Source organism: Sceloporus occidentalis, unplaced genomic scaffold, assembly GCF_023333645.1.
Source record: "Sceloporus occidentalis isolate IW3139 unplaced genomic scaffold, rSceOcc1.0.p SCAF_30, whole genome shotgun sequence".
NCBI classification, from domain to species: Eukaryota; Metazoa; Chordata; class Lepidosauria; order Squamata; family Phrynosomatidae; genus Sceloporus; species Sceloporus occidentalis.
In genome coordinates this window covers 633,775-645,720 of record NW_028317010.1, presented here as the reverse complement: position 1 = coordinate 645,720, position 11,946 = coordinate 633,775, and positions in this window count along the sequence as shown.

Sequence of the window (11,946 nt, the reverse complement as noted above, 5' to 3'; positions counted from 1 at the left end):
TCTCATTGAAAAGTAAGACATTCTCCTGGTCTTTTAAGCCATCCCCTGTTAGGAGGTGAGACTGCTCCTCCACCATGGTACAATCTAAAAACTGCTTTTGTGAGGAGTCACCTCTGACAAATGCTGGTCAGTCCCTGCAGTGTCTTGTCTCCTACCTTCTTTCCTGCTTATCATTCAGTGGGGTGGGAGACTATTTTTATTCAGGATTAGCTGGTATTATGCATCCTCCTTGGTTACCCCACCCCCTCACAGCTGTCACCTTGATACTCCGTCCATGGAAATCTAAAAACAGTCCTGTGTTATGTCACTTGTCACTGTCCCTATGACTGTCCAAGTGCCACAAACCCTTTACTGCTTCAGTCACAGCTGTTAAAAACCATGTGTGCTGCTTGACTTTCTTTTAGTATTCTTATATTTGTTTTTACCAGTGGTTACAACATCTATATCTACAGTACTGGGATGTTAAACAGATTTAAATTTGTCACGTCCTTAGATCACCTAATCATTTAATTAATTTGTACATTTTAATACATTATCTGGATAAAGGGGTGCAGACTTTATGGGTTTTGTGTATATCACAAACAATCTGCCTATTTAAGTGTTATTTAAATGTTTTGGGGAGTGTCTATATTCTCTTTCTTTCATCATGTAAACTATTCACAATGGTTGTGCAAAAAAGATACATTGCACCAGTTAAATTGTTTAAGTGTTACCATGGACAGACTACAAAACACAGCTATGCCTTAGCCCATTCCCCTAAAATGACATAAAATATATGTGAAAACTTCAGAACATTCTGCAGCTAAATATCTGATACCATGTTGGCTTGCACAATACTGTCAAGAGTCGCATTTGTGTTTTGGCTAAGGAAGCCATGTCATCCTTGGATGAATGTTCAAATTATTTAAATTGATACTGGTAACTCGAGAAGTTCTAGGCAAATTGCCTGGTGGGGAATCCATCCTTGTCACTATTTGATGGAGAAGTAAATCCACAGTGGAATCTAGGGGAGGGAGCTGGAGGGCTGTTTATGTAGGATATGGCGATTCTGCATGTTAGAGAATCAAGTGTGTGACTGAGAGGAAATCCCTTGGATAGAGTAACTCAAGGGTTGGCTAAGAGACCTGAAACATCAATTGTGGTTGATCAAGGAATATGGGAGAATACATGAAGTAAGGTGAAAAGTTTGAAACATGAAATATCGGTATTATCTATATGTCGTTAAAATACACATGCAAATTGATGGCAGATACCTAGTCTGCCTGTTATCCCTGTTGTAAAGACTCAATCTTATTCAGGTCTGATCTCAATTTTATGATAACCATATGCCTACCTCATGCATGTTTGGATGGCTGCTCTGCTTATCTACCACCCCCTCAGTAAAGGAATACTTGCATTACATTTAAGCCCCCAAACCTCTTGTTTTGGATTAAGACCCCCTCCACCTGAAATAAACCATAATTTGTTGAATACTTTTATTATGGAGCAACTACAGATGACTACAGAGCCACAAGGGTATTGCTAGGTCCTAAAAAGATCTGTGTCAAAGTCCAATAATAACTGTGGGATGCAATTCTTTAATTCCTGCAAGTAAAAATCAAGCTATCTAAAATAATATCATAGGACTTACTCACTGAGCCATATATACCATTACCCAGCTACTTTTCAACTTACTTGCATGCTTCTGGCCTTCCTCCTAGTATAAAAGCAGTATCACTTGTATTTGCGGTGCTCTGTACAGATAGATGGGACAGTGGAATATGGCCCCCCTACAGATTGCTTACATTAACACCCACTGACTCATTCTAGCACCATGCACTAACACCCACTATTCACTCTAACATGCAGACACTCACGCTAGCACAATACATTTACACATACCCTGTTCTCCCTCTCTCACAGCTGCCCATCTCTCTCCCGATTTTGCATTTTCCCTCTTTTCCGGCTCTCCCTCTCTCGCAGCCTTGCCTCTCCCTCTATGTCTTGCTCCTACATCTTTCTCTATTTATTTCCCAGTCTCAAAACTTTTACTTCCTCCCCCTTACCCCAAGCTAAACTGTTTCTTCATGCAGTTTGCATGTGGGCTGCTATGCTTCTACACTGATGGGTAGTATAACATTTTACATAAAGCAACTGGGTGCAGGACAGGTAGGAAGCTGGGTCCAGTTTTGTCCTATACAAAGGATGCCCCTGATTTTATGTACCGGTATTTAAATGTTTGTATCAAATCCATTCTCTTCTGTCTTCTAGCTATGCATATTGACATCTATTAGTCTTTCTTGATTTTTTTTTTTATCTTGCAAGCCATTTACCTTTTTAGGAGCCATTTTCTGAACTCTCTACTGAAGATGTTTCTGGAGATGGGGGCTCCATAACTGTACACTTTAATACTCTAGGTGAGTTCTGACCAGAGATCTGTAATGATATATTTTATTAAAACTTGCAAGGAGCTTTCAGTGAAGTGACATTTTTATGGGGCTTATCTGCCAGTAGCACATAAGCAGCGGAAGTGACATCTGAACGCAATCTGATTAACCAATCAATAATGCATAGAGTATTGGTTAATCAAACTGTGCATGTACAGCTCCAACTCTGGTCAATATTAGTTTCCTTTGGTTATGCTGACCATACATATAGTTAAAAAAAACTCTATAAAAGCAAACACAGGCCACTTCATAAGGAATACACTAAAAATGCTTTGCAGGGCTGGCCTGGCCGAGTGACCTAAATTTACTGTAGCTTGAACAACAAATTTAGCATAGAGACTTCAGAAAATTAACCATGCAAACTGGTTGTTTGTGTCCATCACAAAGTAGTATTCACAGGCTTCGGGCAAAGCTTACAAAGGAAGCACAGCATGCCATGTCATCTTTTTGGAAACTCTGGAAATACTAGTCAGAGCATTTCCATACTATACTTCATTCTACTTAATGCCCATGAGCAGATGTCTAATTGCTTAGGAAAAAAGTTAGCAGCCCAAAACATAGGTAAAACTGCCTGGAGCCAATTGTCTGTAGCAGTTTTTCAGCTTAACACTGACCATACTTAATAGTATCCCTTTCTCAATTTAGAACACACGTTTACACAAGCACTGACCTTGAAAAAAAAAATGATTGTTGTAATTTGTTGATGGCAAAAATGACCTGACCTTCATAGTTCTACGGTCTGTTTAGCTCTATTACTAACTTTTGGAATATCTCCTTCATAGGTGCACGTGTATATTCTAAAACAGAAATCTGAATTTGCATTTATTCAAAGTATTATTATGGATGTGGCTACGTTCATAGAAAATGCTGAGATTTTATCAGCTGTTACCTGGCAAAAACACCGTCACAACCTGTTGTAAAGAGGATCCAGCAACTGCCATTCATAAATCGGTCAAGCCAGGAGGTCAACTGAAAACTGTAAACAAAAATTTGGAGCAATGTGACTTTTAAATATCCATTTTGCCTCTCCTGCTCTTTCAAAAGTAAACAAAAAAAAAATATCACAGTCATCATATGAACCCTAAGTAGGTTGCGATGTTTGCTGAAAACGTATGCAAAATATATTTTTTTTTCTGAGACTTATTCTCATAGAGACTTGCCTGCTGCAGTATTCTGACTGTAAACCTGATTGTTATCCCAATTGTTAAATGCATAAAGAAGTCGGCAATGTCTATGGTGAAAAGCATGTTTTACAATCTAGTATGCACCATTTGTGCATTGGATCATTTGTTTCTTTGATTTTAACACAAAAAAAAATCAAAAACAGTTCAAAGTTCATGTTGTCAGTGGAGCAAAAGGATCAACTTGCATACCAACACATGGCCAACAATTTGCAAGTATGGTTTCTGTCACAGTTTAAATTTTTTTCAATCTTGAAATGTATACCGTATTTGCTCGATTATAAGACGACCCCCCAAAATCTGAATATTAACTTAGGAAAAAAAGAAAAAGCCTGAATATAAGACGACCCTAAAGGAAAAAAGTTTTACCAGTAAATGTTAATTCATGTAAACTATTTTTTTAAATAAAAGCTATGATTGAGAAAAATATTTTTTTTGTTTTTATTTCCTTGTATTTTCCAACCTGTCCCCCAGTTACACACATCTGCCCCCAGGCTTGCCACACCAATATGGCACTGTGGCCCATGATATGCCTTTTAACCCTCTATATGCCACTGTGCCCCATGGTATGCCTTTTGACCCCCTATGTGCCACTCTGCCTCCAGAAATGCCTTATACCCCTATATCCCATTCTGGCATTTAGGGGGTTAAAATGCATATTATGGGGCAGAGTGGCATATAGGGAGGTATAAGGCATTCCAGGAGGCAGAGTGGCATTAAGGGAGTTAAAAGGCATTGTATAGAGCACTCTGCCTCCAGAAATGCCTTATACCCCTATATCCCATTCTGGCATATAGGGGGTTAAAAGGCATATTATGGGGCAGAGTGGCATATAGGGAGGTATAAGGCATTTCAGGAGGCAGAGTGCTCTATTAAATGCCCCCTTAACGCCACTCTGCCTCCTGAAATGCCTTATACCTCCCTATATGCCACTCTGCCCCATAATATGCCTTTTAACCCCCTAAGTGCCAGAGTGGCATATAGGGGTATAAGGCATTCCAGAAATGCCTTATGCCCCCATTTAACACACACACACACACGCACACACACACACTTACCGGTGCTTCCAATTTCCTGCTGTATTGCCGGGGCAGCGGGTTGACGTCTCCTTCCGCTGCAGCCGGAAGGAGGTGGAGTTGGCAGCGGGGGTTTGTCTGCGTCCGTCGCGCATACCTTCCCCGGCTGTCAGAGATCAGAGTTCCCCAGTCGGGGAAGGTATCCGCGACGGACGCAGACAACCCGCGCTGCTAGCCACACCTCCTTCTGGCTGCAGCGGACGTTGTCTACGCGGATCGCGTAGACCTCAACCCGCTGCCCCGGCAATACAGCAGGAAGCACCGGTAAGTGGGGGGGGGAGACAGGAGGATCCAGGTCCCCTGCAGCGGTGCGGGGGATCTGGATCTTAGTCTCATAATCAGACCTCTATTTGAGGTCTGATTAGAAGACGATTTGCTCTGAAAAAACCTCATCTTATAATCGAGCAAATACGGTAATTTGAGATTTTTCAAAAATATTGTTCAACAACAGTATTACACATTATGTTAAGGCTGAGGTCATCAAAAACTTTACATTGCCAGGTGCAAGAATGATCTTAATTTAACCACAGCACTTCCCCAATTTAGAGCTAAAACAGACTTTTGTTTTCAATACACTAGCTGCCACAAGAGTTTCATTTCACCCAGTGGACAAAATATAAGTGCTGGGTCAAATGTTATATTTTTTGCATTCAATGATTCATGAAACATATTACCAGAGAAATGCTGTTTGGGGAACTGAATTTTAAAAAGTAACATATAAAAATATAACAGTAAAAAAAAATGTTGGACTAGTTGGACAATCCATAATTACAAGGTGGACCAGATAGATACAACCATATATATATATATATATGTTTCTATTGGCCAGGTACTCTACACTTCACACCATCCACATGATATTTTCGCTCTTTTTCTTACCCATGTTTCTAATACTATGTATAATCTATTTTGGTTTACTTATTCTCGGTTTCTGTTAAAATCCCTATATAATACAGAATATATACGAATAAGTTACACAAGAATGGAAAAACTACGAGATGAAATACTACAATGTTTATTGTACAAATCAGTGCAAACACTATATTAAGCTTCTGAAATGGCTTGTGTATTTATTACGAAGTGCTTTGTATAAATCCATGCATCCAATTTCTGAAAATTCAATTAAAAGAAGTTAGTAATGTTACCTGCCTCAGTAATGGATAATCCACACTGGTGCATGACATGCCTAATTCTCCCAGTGCTTTACTTTATAATCTGACATTACTAACACAACCTCTTTGGATCACACAGTTGTGTTATAAAAGGAAGCCACCTATGGGTCATATTGTAACACTGCATCTGATGGAGCCACTCACAGTTGCATTGATTTTACAGCTCCCTGACCGTTCAGGGACAGTGCCCAAAAATCAAGACAGCATCTCACTTCAAAAATATGCCTAATATGGTTGCTTGCTTGGTAACCATCCAGTTTGTAAAATAAATGTGGACACATGTTAACAGCTGCTTTATTGTAAGGCCAGCTGGCATGTTGGTTGAAAAAGCCTGCCACAGGAAGTTCTGGAATTCTCCCTTGTGTAAATGTAACCAACACTTGCACTGAGTGACATTGCTTGATCTGCCAGTGATGCTGGCTGCTGCTGACAGACACTTTCATAATTACATATAAAAAGTGATTCTGGTGCTATGGTCCAATCAGCCGAAGCATACCATTGGTCGCTATGATGACAAGACCGCTTTTCAAACTGCACCAGAAGCACTTTTTTTATGTCTAATGCCCATAGACTTTTAGCTCTTGGTAGTTTGACTTGATTTTTGTTGTGTAATCTTGAATCCAGATTCTTCTTAAGAACATCCTCTATGGGCTGAAGCTCTCTATGACTATTACCCACTTGGACCTAATAGGCTGTTTGGGAGTTGTTAAACCATTGCCTTTCATCATGAATTGTTTAACCAGGCTTCTGTGTATTTCCCTTGGACCTTTTTGTTTCAACAGTAGCATAGTTGTAAATTAAAAAGTAAGCAATTTGCATTTTTCAGCAATACCTAGGTTCCATGTGGGACATTGTTTGCCTTTTTTGAGAATATGCAGTTTCTCCATGGGATGTAAGCTCGTTTGAGGAGGCGTCTCCTTTTTATTGAAAATTTTTTTTTGTAGGTTATGTAGTATTTGTTATGTTGTTGTTTATCCACTGTGCAGCCTTGCGCTGCAGAACTGCAGGAATCTGGATCTTAGTCTTATAGTCAGACCCTGAATGACCCAGAATATAAAAAGGTGAATTTTTCAAAGCATTTGCTCTGAAAAAACCTTGTCTTATATTAGAGCAAATACAGTAGATATGATTTGTTTAGCTTAGCTACTTCATGTAGTTAAAACATGAAATAAGAATTGTTGTAAACAAATTATACATAATGTATGCAAAGTTATGCGACAGCATAAAAATAATTCCGAATAATTTTTTACGGTTTTTTTTTAAATCTGTGTGACTTTTTCGAAGATATTGACTTCAAAAGTAATAAGCTCTGTGCATTGGAATCTTCATGAAACAGGTTTTCATGGCAGAGCAGGTGGACACACGCTGAAGATCACTATGCACAATGCCAAGCGTTGGCTGGAGGATACCCCTACTGGACCCTGGAGCAGTGGAAACTTGACAGACAAATATGGGCTTACTTACAGGAATGCATAGTGCCTACTGTAGAGTTTGATGGAGGAGGGATACTGGACTGGGGCTGTTTTTCAGGGTTTTGGCTATGCCCCTTCATTCTATTGAAGGTAAATGCTAATGCAACAACAAACACAGACCAGTTAGGGGGAAGGCTCTTTTCCGCTTCTTTTTCAGTTTGATGAGTTTGGTGCATAAGAACTTAAGTGGCCTGACTCCAACCCAATTGAACACCTTTGGGATGGATTGGAATGCTGATTGTGATGGCAGAGGAGGCCCCTGCAGGCGACCAATAGAGTTGCTTGTACGGACATTTGAAATCCTGGCCCTAAAGCTGCTGCGTAGTGCATACCGCGTTAACCCCGTATTATCCCCTCCTACAAAAAAACGGCAAAAAATGATTACGAAGAATGTACACGAATATTTGCCCAAACCGAACACAGGAACGGGCAAATATTTGTGGAATGCGAAGATTCTTCTTTCACGAAGATGAACGCGAAGAGTTGGCCGGCGCCCAAGTCTACTAATTATACATATAATTGCAGCCACCGCAATCAGTGACACACCAGATTTATGGGGTGAAAATGGCAGGGTATAGAAATGATGGTGAGGAGGAATATGATGATAAGGTTATGAATATGGTAGTTGTGGGTAAATAATTGTGGTTTGGTATTGGAATGATTTAGGGGTATGACTATGGTCAGGGGCAGCTCTACACTAACACATACATTAACCATACATACATATATACTCACACCACTCTAGCAAACACCTACATACACAAATCCACTCTAACATCATGCACTAACACATACACCCACAATGTACGTGCACAGTCTAAAACCATAAACATGCATACACTCTAACAATATAAACGTACATACTTACATACACATTCACTCTCTCTGATAATCAACGCAACTCCCACATGTCCATACCTGGGAACTCCAGGTGAAGCACCGGTTCTCTGAGTCAACACCTGAATTCCCAGTTAGCCCTGGGTGGGCCCTTTCTAAAAGCAGCATACATACACTCACTGACCACTTTATTAGGTACACCTTGCTAGTACCAGGTTTGATCCCCTTTTGCCTTCATTCTTCTTGGCATAGAAGGCGCTGGAAACATTCCTCTGAGATTTTGGTCCATATGGTCATGATGGCATCACAAAGTTGCTGCAGATTTGTCGGCTTCACATCCACAATGCGGAGATCTGGATTAAGATCTAGTGACTGTGGAGGCCATTGAAGTACAGTGAACTCCTTGTCATGTTCAAGAAACCAGTTGGAGATGATGTGGGCTTTGTGATATGGCGCATTATCCTGCTGGAAGTAGCCATCAGAAGATGGGTACTCATGTCAATACATGGTCAGCAACAATACTCAGGTAGGCTGTCGTTTAAACCATGCTCAACTGGTACCAAAAGTGTGCAAAAAATGGAAATTTTTTACTCACCGTAAATTCCTTTTTCCTTAATACAATGGCAGTACGACTGGGTATAGTCTCTTCATTTGGACAAGACGACGCTACGGGTTAAAAAAGGGTCAACAAGCGAGAAACCCTCCTCCTTCCCCATAAAACCACGTTCACCCTGAAAGGATCCAGTAAATAACGAACAAAAACTGCTTGCAACAAATAATTTATTTAGACACAGAGGGAGGGAAATCCGTACTGCCCCTGTATTAAAAGGAAAAAGGAATTTACGGTGAGTAAAAAAATTTCCATTTTTCCTGCCATACAGGGGCAGTACGACTGGGATGTACCAAGATTCCTGAAGAATGAGAGGGCAACAAACTTCCTCAGGAAACAACCGTTTGGAGCACTTTACGCCCAAAATCCGCTGCAGAGGATGAGCAGACGTCTAGCCGGTAGTGTCGAACAAAGGTATTGAATGATGACCACGTAGCCGCCTTGCAAATATCCTCCGGTGAAGCGGAAGCCTTCTCAGCCCACGAGGCAGACACAGCCCTGGTGGAGTGGGCCGTGACAGGAGATAATAGTGGAACGTCAGAGACTTGGTAGCCCATACGAATAGTTTCTGTGATCCATCGTGACAGGGTAGCCTTAGAGGCAGCCTTCCCCGCTGAACGACCAGACCAAGTAACGAACAGTTGGTCAGTGGAACAGATGGTGGAAGTCCTAGAAATATACAACTAAAGGGCTCTCTTGATATCCAACATGTGCCATTTAGCTTCCTCCGGAGAGGAGGGAGATGGAAAGAATGATGGAAGAACTAAAGGCTGACCAATAGCGCATTTGGATAAAACTTTCGGAAGACCGGAAGGCTGCAGGTAGTGATGGAAGATGGTAAACTTCTCAGAGGATGACAGGGCTTGAATTTCTCCCACATGTTTGGCGGAAGTAATATCCACTAAAACCACAGTCTTAAATGATAAGAGCTTCAATGGCACTTCCTCCAAAGGTTCAAACGGAGTCAAGCAGAGAGAGTGAAGAACCACGGTAAGATCCCAAGCTGGAAAGTGAGTTCTCATCGGGGGATGCTGAATGGTGATGGCCTTAAATAACCGTCTGACTAGCACATGAGAAGCTAGATTGTCCCGAAAAAATTGAGTAAGAGCCGAAATCTGACCTTTTAGGGTCAAGACACTGAGGTCTGCGGAAAAACCATCCTTTAAAAACAGCAAAACAGAGTTGATGGCAGGAGGAGAAACCGAAAAACCCCTTGAGGCATACCAGAGCAGAAACTTCTTCCAGACCCGAAAATAAATCCTTGAAGTAGACCCTCTAACAGATTTCAACAGCAAGTCAGAAAGATCATCCTCAACACCTTGACCACGCAGAATCATCCTTGCAGTAGCTAGGCTGTCAACTTGTACATCTGGAGATGCTCCAGATGCAGAGCCCCATCGTCCAGAAAGTGATCTGAAGGAGGCGGTTCCCAACACGTTAGACTTAGTTGTTTTAGGAGGGAGAACCAACTGCGGTTTGGCCAGTATGGGATGATGGCTAAGACCCGGGCTCTGTCTGAACGGATTTTCTGGAGGACGCAGGGAATTAACGCGACTGGAGGAAACACGTAACCCAGACTCATGGACAGACCGTCCAGGAAGTCTGGTCAATCCTGCCTGTTGAGAGAGGCAAAAATTGGAACCTTCCTGTTTCGCCTGGACGCCATCAGATCTATCTCTGGAAAGCCAAATCTTGACACCAAGGAGGTGAAGGTCCTTTCGGTTAAAGACCACTCTGCTTGTGACCACTTTGGTATTGTCGCAGCCTCTTATGTGGGTAGCCGATATGTCTTTCAGATGAAGTTGGGCCCAACTCATCAACACAGAACAAAGAACCTGAAGGCTCCTTACCCGTGTACCCCCCTGCTTGTTTATGTATGCGACTGTCGTACCGTTGATCGACTGTATCCTCATGGCACGACCTTCCAACAGGGTTCTGAAGGCTAAGAGAGCGAGAAGAGCTGCCTTTAGTTCCCGATAATTGGATGAAGCGAATCTTCCGGAGACCAACTGCCTTGCCGGAAGTGACAACTTAAATGGGCGCCCCATCCGATACCGGAAGCATCCGTGGTAAGGGTTACCCAATTGGGGGAATGAAAAGAGAGGCCTCTGGAAAGATGAGAAGACGTCCTCCACCAGGTAAGTTGGGATAAGACCTGACTCGCGATCTTGACATCTAGATCTAGGTCTTCCTCTCGTCTTGACCAATTCCGTAGAATATCCCACTGAAGAGGACGCAGTTGAGCTCTTGCCTACTTGACCGCCGAGATGGAGGCTGTCAGTACACCTAGGATACTCATGGCTTTCCTGATAGAGCAAGTCGGGTGAGATTGAAGGGATCTGACCTCCCTTTTGATCTTCCTGATTTTTGTGGACGGAAGAAAAAAATTTAGAGAGACCGAATCTACTCCTAAGCCGAGGAACTGGATCCCGGTGGAAAGGATGAGGTTGGACTTCTTTCGGTTGATAATCCAGCCATGATCTTCCAGAAACTGCATAGTGGTGGCAATGTCCGCCCGGAGCTTCCCTGAAGATTCGGCCTTTATGAGCCAGTCGTCGAGGTAGGGAACTATGTAAATCCCCTTTTCTCGCAGAGATGCCGTAAAACAACACAAAATCTTTGTGAAGATTCTTGGGGCAGAGGATAGACCGAACGGAAGTGCCTTGAATTGGAAATGATGAATGACTCCGCGTATTCGGATTGCAAACCTGAGAAACCTTCTGGAAGACTGTGCAATTGGAACGTGAAGGTAAGCGTCCTTCAAATCCAAGGTCGCCCTGACGTCTCCTCTTTGAAGCAACTGGGCGACTGAAGAAATGTTCTCCATCCGAAAGTGGCAATACGGGATGCAGCTGTTCACTTTCTTGAGATCCAAAACGGGGCGAAAGGATCCGTCCGGCTTTGGGACTAAAAAGAGTCTGGAATACACACCTTGGAAGTGTTATGAAGCTTCAACCGTCTCTATGACTCCTTTTGAAAGAAGAGATAGGCAAGCCGAATGAAGTGCTAAATTTTACATATGGGATGGATATGAGGAGATCAGGAACTGACTTCTGGGAAGCGACATGAAACTGATCTTGTATCCTTCTGAGATGATTTCCCGAATCCACTTGTTGTGGGCCGTCCGTTCCCAAACATGAGTGAACTGCTGCAGCCTTCCTCCTACTTTGTC